Raw genomic sequence first — 13,508 nt, forward strand, 5'->3', positions numbered from 1 at the left:
TATATAAAACAATTTATGTTAATTTTAATTAAAAATGAGACGGTAAAAAATTAATTTCATATTTTCATAAAATTTTAAATATATTATTTTTGTTTTTTTAAAAATAAAACTTACATAATCTCGTAAGTAAATTAAATGTAAAAATAAATTTGACAAGAATTCTTTTTTTTTTTTTATAAAAAAAAAGATTAGTTTTCCCTTTGTACCCTTTTTTTTTTTATGTGTATATTATATATATGCATACACATAACCAAAAAAAAAAAAAAAAAAAGGAATGTAGGTAGAACATGAGAACAAACCAAAATTATGGGAAGTGGGCATCTTCTTTATTTATTTAGGTTCATGGAATTAGTATTGAAAATATTAAAGTAGATATATAATTTGAAATTTGAGGTAATAATATTATTTATAAATATTTTTAGTCATTAAATATAGATATTTTTTAAAAATAATCATAATTAAATCTAATATTATTTTACTAAAAAAAATCATCTATTTATCAAGATAATACAACACCTAAAGTAAGGACATATAAGAGTATAATTGGACTTAAACTTGTAATTAAAAAAAAATTATCAAATAGTTTTATAATTAATATTTTAAAATATTATTAATATTTAAAAATATATAAAAATCCAATCAATATCGTTTTCATAACGAAGAATTATTGCTGAGAGGAGAAAGTTAAGCCACAATAGTTATAATAAAATAATATTTTTATTAGTTTTTATATAAAATTCAAAGTTAGAATCCGCACCTTAAAAGAAAAAGACAGAAGTAATAAGCAAAAAGATAATTGATAGTAGTTGATGTAAATTGGTAGTTAAATGTTGGAATCAAATAGATAGATGCGTGAGGATGTGACATGAATGTATACATATATATATATATATACACACATGTATATATATATATAGAGAGAGAGAGAGAGAGAGGAAGAAGAATCTTGATGGGTCCCCTTCAAAGGGCCACTATATGAGATATATAAGGAAGAAATATTCCAAACAAATATTATTGTTGGAAATGGAATAAACTACTTTCAATATTTATGAGAAATTTGAATTATAAAATTTAATGATGTTAAAGGAAGAATATTGCCTAATAGTAAGGTTACTAGTGATTTGTCATTGTTGAAAATCATTTTAGGATCCTCTCTTAAAATCTCCAACATATATATATATATATGTATGTGTATATTATAACAATTGAATTAAAAAATAAATATAGTTAATTAAAATATGAAAAGATGAAGCATAGGTGTGGAATATTATATAAAAAAAAAGGTGTTTTGAAAAAACAAAATATGAGGTGGACCAATGAATGCAAGGAATCCCTTTTGTTGTGAGTGGTGTGGAGGCACAATCAAGTCTATTGTTGATTTTTGTTTTTGGGAATATATATATATATATATATATATCTTGTGTTAAGTCTTAATTGAGGTATATTTTCTTTGATTATAGCTTAATTAATTTGTAAACCTTATTATTCCCAACAGGGGCAATCTACCCTTTTCAAATCTTCTATTTTTAAAATTCAAAATTATATATATATATATATATATATACATTAATTAAAGAAATATGAGATAGTCTTTGACTTATTTATACAATATATAAAATTTAAAATAAACGATTTGAGTAAAATTCAACATACCATGGGCTTAGTCTTAATTGAGGTATAAATGTAAATTTTTGCCAAATTTAATTTAACATTTTAGAATTTATAATTAATTTCAAAAATGTAAAGATGCATTATAATTTAAAATTATATTTGAATTGTGTAAACTGAGAATTATGTCCTTTATTGATTATTTACATGAATATTTGTAGTATGAATCTAATAAAATGTCAACTATACATCAAATAATAAAGAAAAATAAATAAAATATGAGAAGATTATAACCATAGACTTGTATTGTTGACCTAAAATCATATAGCAATCTAATTTCAAAATCATATCACGATCACATTCCAAAATCATATTACAATCACATCCCAAATTATATTTTCTATTTAGGCCGCCCTTAATTTGATGCAGATCATCAACAAGCAACAATTTATAAAACAGAAAATTATGTCGAACATGTAAAGATCTAAATATTCGTACTAAATAATAATATTAAAATTTATTAGTTTGTGAAAATAATTTTAAATTTTGGGTTAAATTTTTTGCACAGTTTAATTTAAATATTCAAAAGGATTAGGAATGTTCCTTGAAAAACATAAAAAAAAAGTACAAACTGAAAATCTATGCGATCAACCTCCGCTGCGTAACTGGAAAAAATAGGAGGCAATATTTTTTCTAACTTTCTTACTGTTCAGGATTCGAATATTGATCGTCATGATCTAAAATGGTTAATATTAAGGGGATGAATTATACTAACTCAATAAAAATTTTAACACTTTACTATCGATACGAAAAAAATGAAAGGTTGAAAGAAATCCTAAACAACCAATGGAGTTTATTTTTCGATTTAAATAAATTCATTTAATTTGAAAAATATTTATTTCTTACTTACCTTTAAGTTTTCAAATACCATTTATGAAGGAAAGAACTAGGATAGCAATATATATAATACATTCTAAAAGACCAACAATAATCAAACTTTATATTTTTACTGACTTATCGATGCCTCTAGGGTCCATAGGGGTTCGTACTACACGTGAACTAAGTATTCATTCTATTAATCAACCGGTCGTTCTCATATCCCGTCTGATAACTAGCGCCAAATATATAATTGCCTTAATATCCCGTCAAGTATGAGTGTAATCAAAACAATTCCCAACCCCTTCCGGTATAGGACTTCTCAGCTCCGTTCGACTGAGTGTAATATCTATGGTAGAGTTTATCCTACGTACCGGGTCCGTACACCTTTTTTCATAACACCCAATAAGTCCCCTTAGTTTAATAACGTTACCTTACACATTGCATGTCCTCATTACTATTTAGCCACCAAATACATACAACACTCACATTTAAAAATTGCAGGACAATAGGATGATTCTTTAATAGCTAATACTCAATAATTCAATAGACATAATTAAAACATTTATTTCAAACCCAACCAACGGATATAGATGAAAACAGTTAAACAAACTAATAAACATACATGTAATTAAAATCAATAAATTAAAGTACAAGATGTAATAGTGAGCAATTAAAGCAATATAACAATAAATAGGCAACACATATAAATTAGGGACAAATATACACTGATTAGTTACCGGCTCTATCAATGATCTGTATGTAATTAGTCAAGGGGTCACCAACGTTTAAAATTTTTCGTTTATTATTTATTTAATTTTAACTTAACCGTAACAAGAGAAAAGGTGAGGACTTATTATCCCAGGTCGGTGTTTCAAATATTGCCTTTTCAACTACAATTTTTAACGATTCCCAATTTTTGAATTCTTTGAATTTTTCTGTGAAAACCAAAACACGCATCAAATATCATAGAATTACGTAAAAAAAAGGCCAAAATGGGTTAAAATCTACTCGGGGGTTTCGACATGGCGGCGGCACCGTGCTTCGGCACTGACTTCGCTGCCTACGGTGGTACCTCCTCTCAGTTAGCTCGATTTCGGTCGGTTCTGTGAGAAATCCTGCAAATTCGGGGTTAGATGGTCTCTGTTGGCAAAAAAATGAGAAAATCGAAACTTACCGGCGGTTTGGGGTTTCTGGTGCAGCGACTCTGCCATTCCTCCCTCGCAGTTGCAGTTTTCATTCGGTTGCCTTGTATTGAAAACACGTTAAAAAACCAATGGTTAAAAAATAGAAGGGAATGGAAAACGAATTCGGGCTCACCGGAGGAGTTTTTTATTTTGGGTGTGGCGGCTCGGCCGAGCTCTGCCCTCTGTTTCTAGCTTCTCCTTTGGCCTTTCGGCACCGATAAAGGTTTGGGGTGGCTTAAAATAAAAAAATGAAGTGAACAGGAAGAAAAAACTCACATTTCAGCGTTAGTGATGGGTTCTGATGCGGCGGTGATGGTGGCTGGTTTTTCTTTTCGACCACCCTTTTTCTTCTTCTCCGACGAACTGGTTGCGGCTAGAGTTAGGGTTTTAGTAAAAGAGGAGTTTAAATATTCCTCTTTCTTCGATTTGTACCATCTGTTTGGGCCCGCATGGTCTAATCTCTACCGTCATATTTAGCTTATTTAGGAAATGAATCAAAGTTGTCAGATCAAATGTGCGTGGATCTTTCGATTGCACCTGAATGGGAAACTGATCTAGGTCGTTCGTGTGCATGAGAGTGAATCTCGACCATTGGATTGGTTGGCATGCGGATCACCCGCGTGGCCTCCTGCGTGGAACGCGTATCCGCTTGTCTGCCACGCGCGTGCACAACGACTGGCTGTTCTGCTGGCGTGGCTGTCCTACATGGTTATTTTTTTATTTTTACACTTTTTCCCTAGTTTTTCAATTTGTTTTTCAAATAAGTCATTCTTATTTCTAGTTTGACCCTAATTTTCAAAAATTATTTTTAAATACACTCAAAATGTATATTTTTTTAAAAACTAACGAAAATTAAAATTAAAATTTCTAAAATTATTATTAATATAAATTAAATAATCATGAGCCTAAATCCCCGGCTCAGGATGTTACAACTCTCCCTCCTTAAGAAAAAAATTATCCCTCAAATTTGCTGTTCTCCCACTAGTCAAACAATTGAGGATACTAAGTCATAAAATCTGATTCTAATTCTCAAGTGGCCTCGTATTGCAAGTGATTTTGCCATAAGACCTTGATGAAAGGAATTTCTCTGTTACGAAGCACTTTGCTCTTTAGGTCCAAATATCAACCAGTACTTCTTCGTAAGATAAATTCTCCTACAGGGGAAGTGGCTCGTAAGATAAAACATATGAGGGATTCGGGTTGTACTTGTGTAGCATTGATACATGAAATACGGTATAGACTCTGAATAGTTCTGGAGGTAGTGCTAATCTGTAAGTGGATATCCCAACCATGTCTAAACTCTCAAACGGTCTGATGAACCGGGAGTTTAACTTTCTCCTATTTCCAAACCTAGTGATGCCTATAAAGAGGGTGACCTTAAAGAACACTCGATCATTTTTTTAAATTTCAAATATCTTTTTCGGGTGTCCGAATAACTTTTCTGTCTACTTTGGGCCGTTTGGATGTTTCTTCTGATTTTAACAATCTTCGTTGTGGTTTCATCTATAAGATCTAGGCCAATTAATTTTCTATCACCCACATCTTCCTAACAGATCGACGATCTACAGGGTCGACCATATAATACTTCATACAGAGTCATACCAATACTTGCGTAATAACTGTTCTTGTAGGCGAACTCTACCAGGAGTAGGTGGTCATCCCAGTGCCTTCCAAAATCTAGAAAATAAGCCATAAAGATATCCTTCAATGTGCGAATTGTTCCTTCTGACTATCCATATGTCTGAGGATGGAAAATTATATTAAGAGACAATTTCGTCCCTATTGCTTGTTGAAAACTCGTTCAAAATCGAGAGGTGAACCTAGGGTCCCTATTTGATACCACTATCACTGGAATTCCATACAGCTTAACTATCTCCCGAATATAAATTCTAGCTAGTTTATCCAAGGGGTCAATCATTCTGATGGTAAAAAAAAATGAGGACTTAGTGAGTCGGTCAACAATTTTTCAAATCGCGTCATATCCTGAGTTTGCCTTAGGCAATCATGTTATAAAGTCCATGATGATATGTTTCCATTTCCATTCCGGATCAGTAATAACTGAAGTAGCCCACTTGGGCGTTGATGCTCTGTCTTGACCTATTGGCATACAAGGCACTCGGAGATAAAATCGACAATTTTTCTATTCATCCCGCTCCACCAGAATCAGGGTCACATGTTTCGATACATCTTCGTACTTTCTAGATATATTTAAGTTTGTTATCATTGGGAACACATAACCTATTCTAGAACCTAAGCAACCTATCGGCAAAGACTCATAATTTTAAGTTTAAACCATGTTCTATATCATTTCTAAGAGCTGCTAGAGTGGGATCAGTTAGTTGAGTCTCATTTATTCTCTAGATTAATTCGGGTTGGATTGTTAGGTGGGCCAAACATGTGGCTTTTTTTAAATTTTGGAGCTGTATCTGCTGCATAAACTTTATCACCCTGTTGAGAGTGTCAGCTATCACATTATCTTTGCCTGAGAGATACAAGATCTTACAATCGTAATCGTTGAGGAGCTCTATCCAACATTTCTGACGCATGGTGAGATCCTTCTGGGTGAATATATGCATCAAACTATTATGGTGTCTATAAATTTCAAATGTTTTCCCATATAAGTAATGACACCAAATTTTCAAGGTGTGAATAATGATGGCTAGTTCCAAGTCGTGGCTGGGGTAATTCTTTTCATGAACTTTCAATTACCTAGACCAACAAGTTATGACCTTCCCGTGCTGCATTAGAATGCAACCTAGTCCTTGGTAGGATGCATCACTATATACTATATATCCACATGTTCCATTCGACAGGGTCAAGACTAGCGCGGTAGTAAGTCATTTCTTAAGTTTTGTAAAGCTCTTTTCACATTCATCATTCCATTCAAACTTGACGTTTTTCTTCGTAAGTTGGGTGGGGGTAGCTGTGTTTGAAAATTCTTCTACAAACCTGCGGTAATAACCTATCGTACCCAAAAAATTTCGAATTTTCTCAATCGAAGTCAATTGCTTCTAACCCATCACTGCATCAACCTTCTCGAGATTCACTGATACTCTATCATTTGATATTATATGCCTCAAGAAAGAAGTCTGATCAAGCCAAAAACTGCACTTACTCAATTTTGCATATAGTTTCTTTTTTCTGAAGACCTATAATACTTAAGTCAGATGCTGAATGTGTTCATCTCTGCTCTTCGAATAGACCAGGATATCATCAATGGTACTATAATGAATTTATCCAAAAATGGCTTAAAGACTCTGTCCATCAAGTCCATAAAGATCACAGGTGCATTAATTAACTCGAATGACATGACCAGGAACTCATAGTGCCAATACCAGGTTCTAAATGCGACTTTAGAGATGTCTTCCACCTTGATATTTACTTGATGGTATCCTGAATGCAAGTCAATCTTGGAGAAATACCATGTAACTAGTCGAAAAGATCATCAATCTTTGGGAGAGGATACTTGTTATTGATAATAACTATGTTCAGTTCCTTATAGTCAATACATGCCTCAAAGACCCATCATTTTTCTTTGTGAATCTGACTCCGGCACCCCAAGAAGCTATACTATGTCGAATGAACCCATTATCCTATATACCGAGTTCGTACACTATTTTTCATAACACCCAGTAAGCCCCCCTTAGTTTAATAATGTTACATTATACATTGCATGTCCTCATTACCATTTAGCCACTAAATACATACAACACTCGCATTTTAAAATTACAGGATAATAGGACGATTCTTTAATAGGCAATATAAGCTAATACTCAATAATTCAAGAAACATAATTAAAACATTTATTTCAAACCCAACTAACAGATAGAAATAAAAATGGTTGAGTAAACTAATAAACAAACATGCAATTAAAATCAATAAATTAAAGTACACGATGTAATAGTGAGCAATTAAAGAAGTATAGCAATAAATAGGCAACACAAATAAACTAGGGACAAATATACACTAACCGGTTAATGACTCCATCGATTACCTATATTTAATTAGTCAAGGGGTAGCCAATATTTAAAATTTTCTATTTATTATTTATTAAAGTTTAACTTAACTGTAACGAGAGAAATGATGAGAGATTCTTACCCCAGGTTGGTGTTCTGAGCATTGTATTTTTCATTGCACTTGTCAATGGTTTATAGTTCCCAAATTTCTTAGATTTTTCTGCCAAAACTAAAATACGCGTCAAATATCATAGAAATACGTGAAAAATAACTTAAAGTGGTTAAAATCCCCTAGGGGCCCCTTTTTGGGTTCTGGGACGGCAGCATCGTTGCGCTCCAGTGCCAGCTCCACTGCCTACGACAGTTCCTCCTCTCGATCAGGTCAGTTTCGGCCAGTTCTATGTGAAATCCTATGAAATTCGGGGTTATATGGCATCAGTTGGTGAAAAAAGGAAAAAAAAAACTAAAATTTACTGGTGGTTTGGGGTTTCTGGTGTGGTAGCGGAGCTGTTCATCCCTCGCAGTTGTGGTTTTCCTTTGGTTGCCCTACACCGGAAACACGTTAGGAGACCAATGGTTGAAAAATAGAAGGGAACAAGAAGAAGATTCGGGTTCACCAGAGGAGTTTTTTATTTTGGGTGCGACAGCTCGGTTGAGCTCCGCCCTTCGTTTCTGACTTCTCCTTTGGTCCTTCGGCACCGCTAAGGATTTGGGGTGACTTAAAATCGGAAAACAAAGCAAATGGGAAGAAAAAATTCACCTTACAGCGTTGGCGACGGGTTCCGGTGCGATGGCGACGGTGGTTGGCTTCTCTTTCGGCCGCCATTCTTCTTCTTCTCCGGCGAACTGGTTGCGAGTAGAGTTAGGGTTTCAATGGAAGAGGAGTTTAAATACTCATCTTCCTTCGATCTGGATTGTCTGTTTGGGCCCGTGTTACCCAATCTCCACCATCTGATCTGGCTTATTTGGGAAGCGAATGAAAGTCGTCCGATCGAATGCACATGGATCGTTCGATCGCACCTAAAGAAAAAAACATATATAGGTCGTTCGTGCACGCGGGAGTGAATCCCAACCGTTGGATTGGATAGCACGTGAATCGCCTGGGTGGCCTCCTACGTGGAACACATATATGCGTGTATGCCACGTGGCTTACGGTGATTGGCCGTGCTGCTGACGTGGTCGCTTATATGGCTATTTTTTTATTTTTGTACTTTTACCTCAATTTTCTAATTTTCTTTTTAGATAGATTCTTTCTTATTTCGAGTTTGACCATGATTTTTGAAAATTATTATATTTCTTCAAAAAGTTTAAGAAAAATTAAAATAAAAAATTTTAAAATTATTATTAATATAAATTTAATTATTCCGAATCTAAATCTCCAGCTCGGGGTGTTACAGAACATATAATGTAAATTGAAATATATCTTAAATCTATTGATGAGCAGAAATATAAGGAAGAAAAATAATTTTTTCTTGCACAAGTTCTGGTATGTAGTGATAATTTACCTCTGTGTTTAATTAGTGTGAAGGATTGGTTCTTCTAGGTTGGTAGGGTCTATTGCTCTTTTTTTTGTGTGTGTGTGTTTATTTTACTGTAAGAGATTTAGTTCATAGATATGTTTTAATTGTACTCATGAATTATAATTTATATATAAATAACATTTGGAATTTTTTAAAAAATTAATAAAATCGAATTAATTAAAAGGGAGAATCTTTCAAGTTAGCAGCTCTCACAGTGTCTCAACAAAACATTATTAATTTCCATAATTGATCTTAATATCATACATATATATATATATATATATATTCTGCATTATGCACACATATATAATAGATTATGAGAAGTTTGAAATGTGAATGATCTCATTAGTTTTATCTCCTGATACTTCACATAATTTGTTTAAACACTATTCTAATTAATTAAGATTCATTATATTTGATGATAGCAACCAAGAATATCTTTGACTTTTTCTAATACTTCCCGTAATAGGACTTGACGACTAATAGTGACCAATTGGATATATATATATATATATATAAGCAATAAACATAATCATTTTTTAATTAGCAATTTTGGTTCTAGAGTATAATTAACAAAAAATTAAACCCAAATAATGAAAAATATACTTATTATTTATCAACTAAATTACCAACTGTTAATGTTTTAAATGTTGTTATAAGTACTAAAAGATTTATTTGACTAAAAACTCATAGTGGATTAGTTATATGATTATATATATATATATATATATATTAGATGGAGAATCATGGTACGTGATGTTAGGAGGCTTCCCGCTAGACTTTTAAGAGGTCACTTCAAATATATCTTGTTTAGTCTTTCCTTATTGTTTACTTACTATTTTACTTAAACTTTATAGTTTCCTTTAACTTATTGTTAAATACGTAGCTTTTTGTGTGTATATATATATATATGTATATGTATATGTGTGTCTACATATATATATATATATATATATATACAATTTTTGTTTCTGTCTCAGACATGATAAATGGGCTAACCCACTTGCTCTTTTACGAATTCCATTGATCCCTTCAGGTCGGATTGAATCGAAGGACGATGATGATAATAATAGTTTTTAACCAACTTAATTGAGTTTTGAATTCCTTTTTTGAATAAAAATAATTTGAGAATTTTGAAAATTAGAAAAGAAGCATACGTTAAAAAAAATCCCAGTTTTATTAATTATTAAATATTATAGTCTATTAAAAACATACTCTTTCAATAACCTATATCACTATGTAAATATTTGTTTTTTCATTTTAATAGATATATATATATATATATATATGTGTGTGTATATATGCATGTTTTGTTAATTTTCACACAGTAATTTCAGATCTCTCTCCAATAGAGACTATAAGAGAATTCTTATCTCAACAATTCTATTATAAACATTTTTGCAAAATCAATGGAACTCGAGGTCGACGATAACAGAGTTTTCTCGTGTTATTAAAGATCGAACTGGTAAAGTTAAGAAATATTGTTGGAGTGTTGAATTTAGTTAGCTTAATTTTTACATTTGAGTGAGCAGTAAATCATGTTGAAATTGGATCATTTTGCAGGTACTATAATATAGGTTAAACTTCACCATCTGCAATATGAAAGATTCACCATGCATAATTTGTCTTTACATACAGACAAATTATATATATATATATATAAAACCCTAGGTAAATAGGGCAATAATCAAAGGCGTGTTTGTTTGTCTCAAAATTCAAGAGGAGGTCCCCTACCACGATCTTCAATCGAAATTCACACCCTAAAACATTCCTTAAACTTGATCTTCCTCTTCTCAATACAATTGCTCCTTCAACCCCTGCAAACCTCCTTCATCTTCAACAAATTAATTAAAAAAATTTCTCTTCAACGAGGATTCACGGGGCACTGCTTTACTTGCACAACTGGCCGACAAGTGGCACCCTCTTTTTTGCTAATTTTTTCCTCTTACTAAATTAACATTTCTTTTCACGATATCTACACTTTTGACTTTTATATAATTAATTAATTATATAATCATTTATCTCATGTTTGAAATTGCTTTTAGTATCTTAACCAAAACACAATACATACATATGTATGGTTTTGCGAGGAAAATTTTGAAGGAAATAGTTTCTGAAGTTGATAAATGAGATATGAAATACCCTGTATATATATATATGTGTGTGTGTGTGTGTTAAATATATCAAGAGGACCCATATTAGCAAACCAAATATGAAAATTATGTTAAGATTATAGGTGTAAAATAGTTGGAACCAGCAGAGAATACAATGATATAAACTAAACCAAATGGGAAAAGTTATGTGGAAGAAATTGCATGGCATCAAACAGATCTCGTACAATTAAGGATTTTTAATGTAATTCGATCCAATGGTTATGCATGTAAGTTGATTGATGAAGCACATGCAAGGTCACATTTTTTACTTTGTATTTTGGAAGAGTGTGCGTATATATATATACGTATATGTCTGTGTATAAAGCTTGCCGTCAACTTGCTACTTTGGTTGTAGGAAAAAAAGATGAGGGAAAATTAATTGAAAAAACAAAAGCAGTCGACCAGAGTAATTACTAACACAGAACACAAACAGTCTAAAAGAAGAACATACGTAGAGAGTATATAAACTAGTAAGTGTCGCATTGTAGGAAAGATAGATAGCAATCTTTACATAGATTTTGGCATGGGGCTTTCACCCACGCAAGATGTCATGAAATTAATGTTAACATATTCACAATGGGTATAATTAATCTACAAGTAGAGCCTTTTATTTATATATCAAGAAGATCGAGAATCAAAAAGGATATATTATTATTCAATATTACTTTCTTTGATATTGTTGGGAGGAAAAAGAAAGCCTATATTATTTTTCAATGCTATAAGAAAAATCTTATGTACTTGTTTTAAATACATGTGTTTCTACGAGTAATGTAGTTGTTTTAAATACATGTGTTTCTACGGGTAAAACATGAACTACTTAGTTGTAACGTTTAAATGTTTAAACATAAAATATATATATATATATATATTAAAAATAAATGAATTAAATATTATCACATCTTCTACCAACAATCTAAAAAAATAAAAAATAAAAACATGGTAGTAAAGAAATTTAAAAATAATATTTTATAATTGTGTTGCAGGTATCTTTTGATTAAATTATTTTTAATTTATAAATTAATCAATTTTAATATATATGTAACTTCTATTGAATATGAAAATAGAACTTTTATATATTATAGTGAAGATTACTCGTTCATCCCAATCTCAACAAGTAATACCAATACTCTTCCATCCCCTAATGTCTTTTGACATATATGAGTTTCATTGGTACGTCTCTTTTATTACATTTTAGGAGATTTATGATCATAGAGTTACACCATCTTCAATCTTTTTGGACTATATAAATTATTAAATTACCTAATTAAACAGACTAATTCATTATATTTTATCAGTATAATCATATATTTTGGATATATAGTAAACTTATTGATTCTTCATATTCACCACACATCGTACCAAATAATATCTACCCATATTCTTTTTTGGACTAACTTTTGCTTCGCAAATAGGATGTATTCACACATCTGCGTCACACTAAATCCTCAACTCTTGGTCATACTAAAGCAACGGTAATCTTATTCTATTGGAAAATAGTTTCTCCCGAAGAGTAGATCACCCCCAGGTCCATGCATCCACATTTTACTGTGTAAATTTTAATATTTTTCAAATCGAATATAAATGGGAGGATAATTTCTTGTACTGGAAATATATTTCTTTTATCATACATGGTAATAAGTATTGAGATTTTATTCTGTAAGATGGTTGTACCTTTATTTTCTTGCTAAAATGCCATGATATAATTATAACTATAATCTTTGTGGATTCAAACTTGATTCTGAGAAAGTAAAATCACAAGGTGAGTGCCTGTGACACTTTAGTTACATATATATATATATATATATATATATATGGGGATTATGGAAGAGTGGTACGGCAAAGCATGTATATATATATATATACACACACACGATCATATCTAAGTGCCATATTATCATGTGAAATATTAATGATATAAATTATGACGATCAAGGTACGTCAACTCTGATCACCAGCTTATCACGGCCTCGAGCTTTTGCTTTCTGGCGGGATATCTGGGAAGGTAGGGACTGGTACATGCTAATTTTGGGTAAGTTGCCTCAAATTTGCCGAAAGTACCATTAATTATAATACTCTTCTACTTGAAACTCAATATCATTACTCCTACAATTAAACACCCATTTGCCAACAAAAAAAAAAAAAAAAAAAAAAAAAAAAGGAACTAGATTAATTTACCATCATCACCACCAAGTACCACTTGTATAATCA

The sequence above is a fragment of the Carica papaya genome, chromosome 3 (assembly GCF_054855325.1).
Source record: "Carica papaya isolate Zhongbai chromosome 3, ASM5485532v1, whole genome shotgun sequence".
NCBI classification, from domain to species: domain Eukaryota; kingdom Viridiplantae; phylum Streptophyta; class Magnoliopsida; order Brassicales; family Caricaceae; genus Carica; species Carica papaya.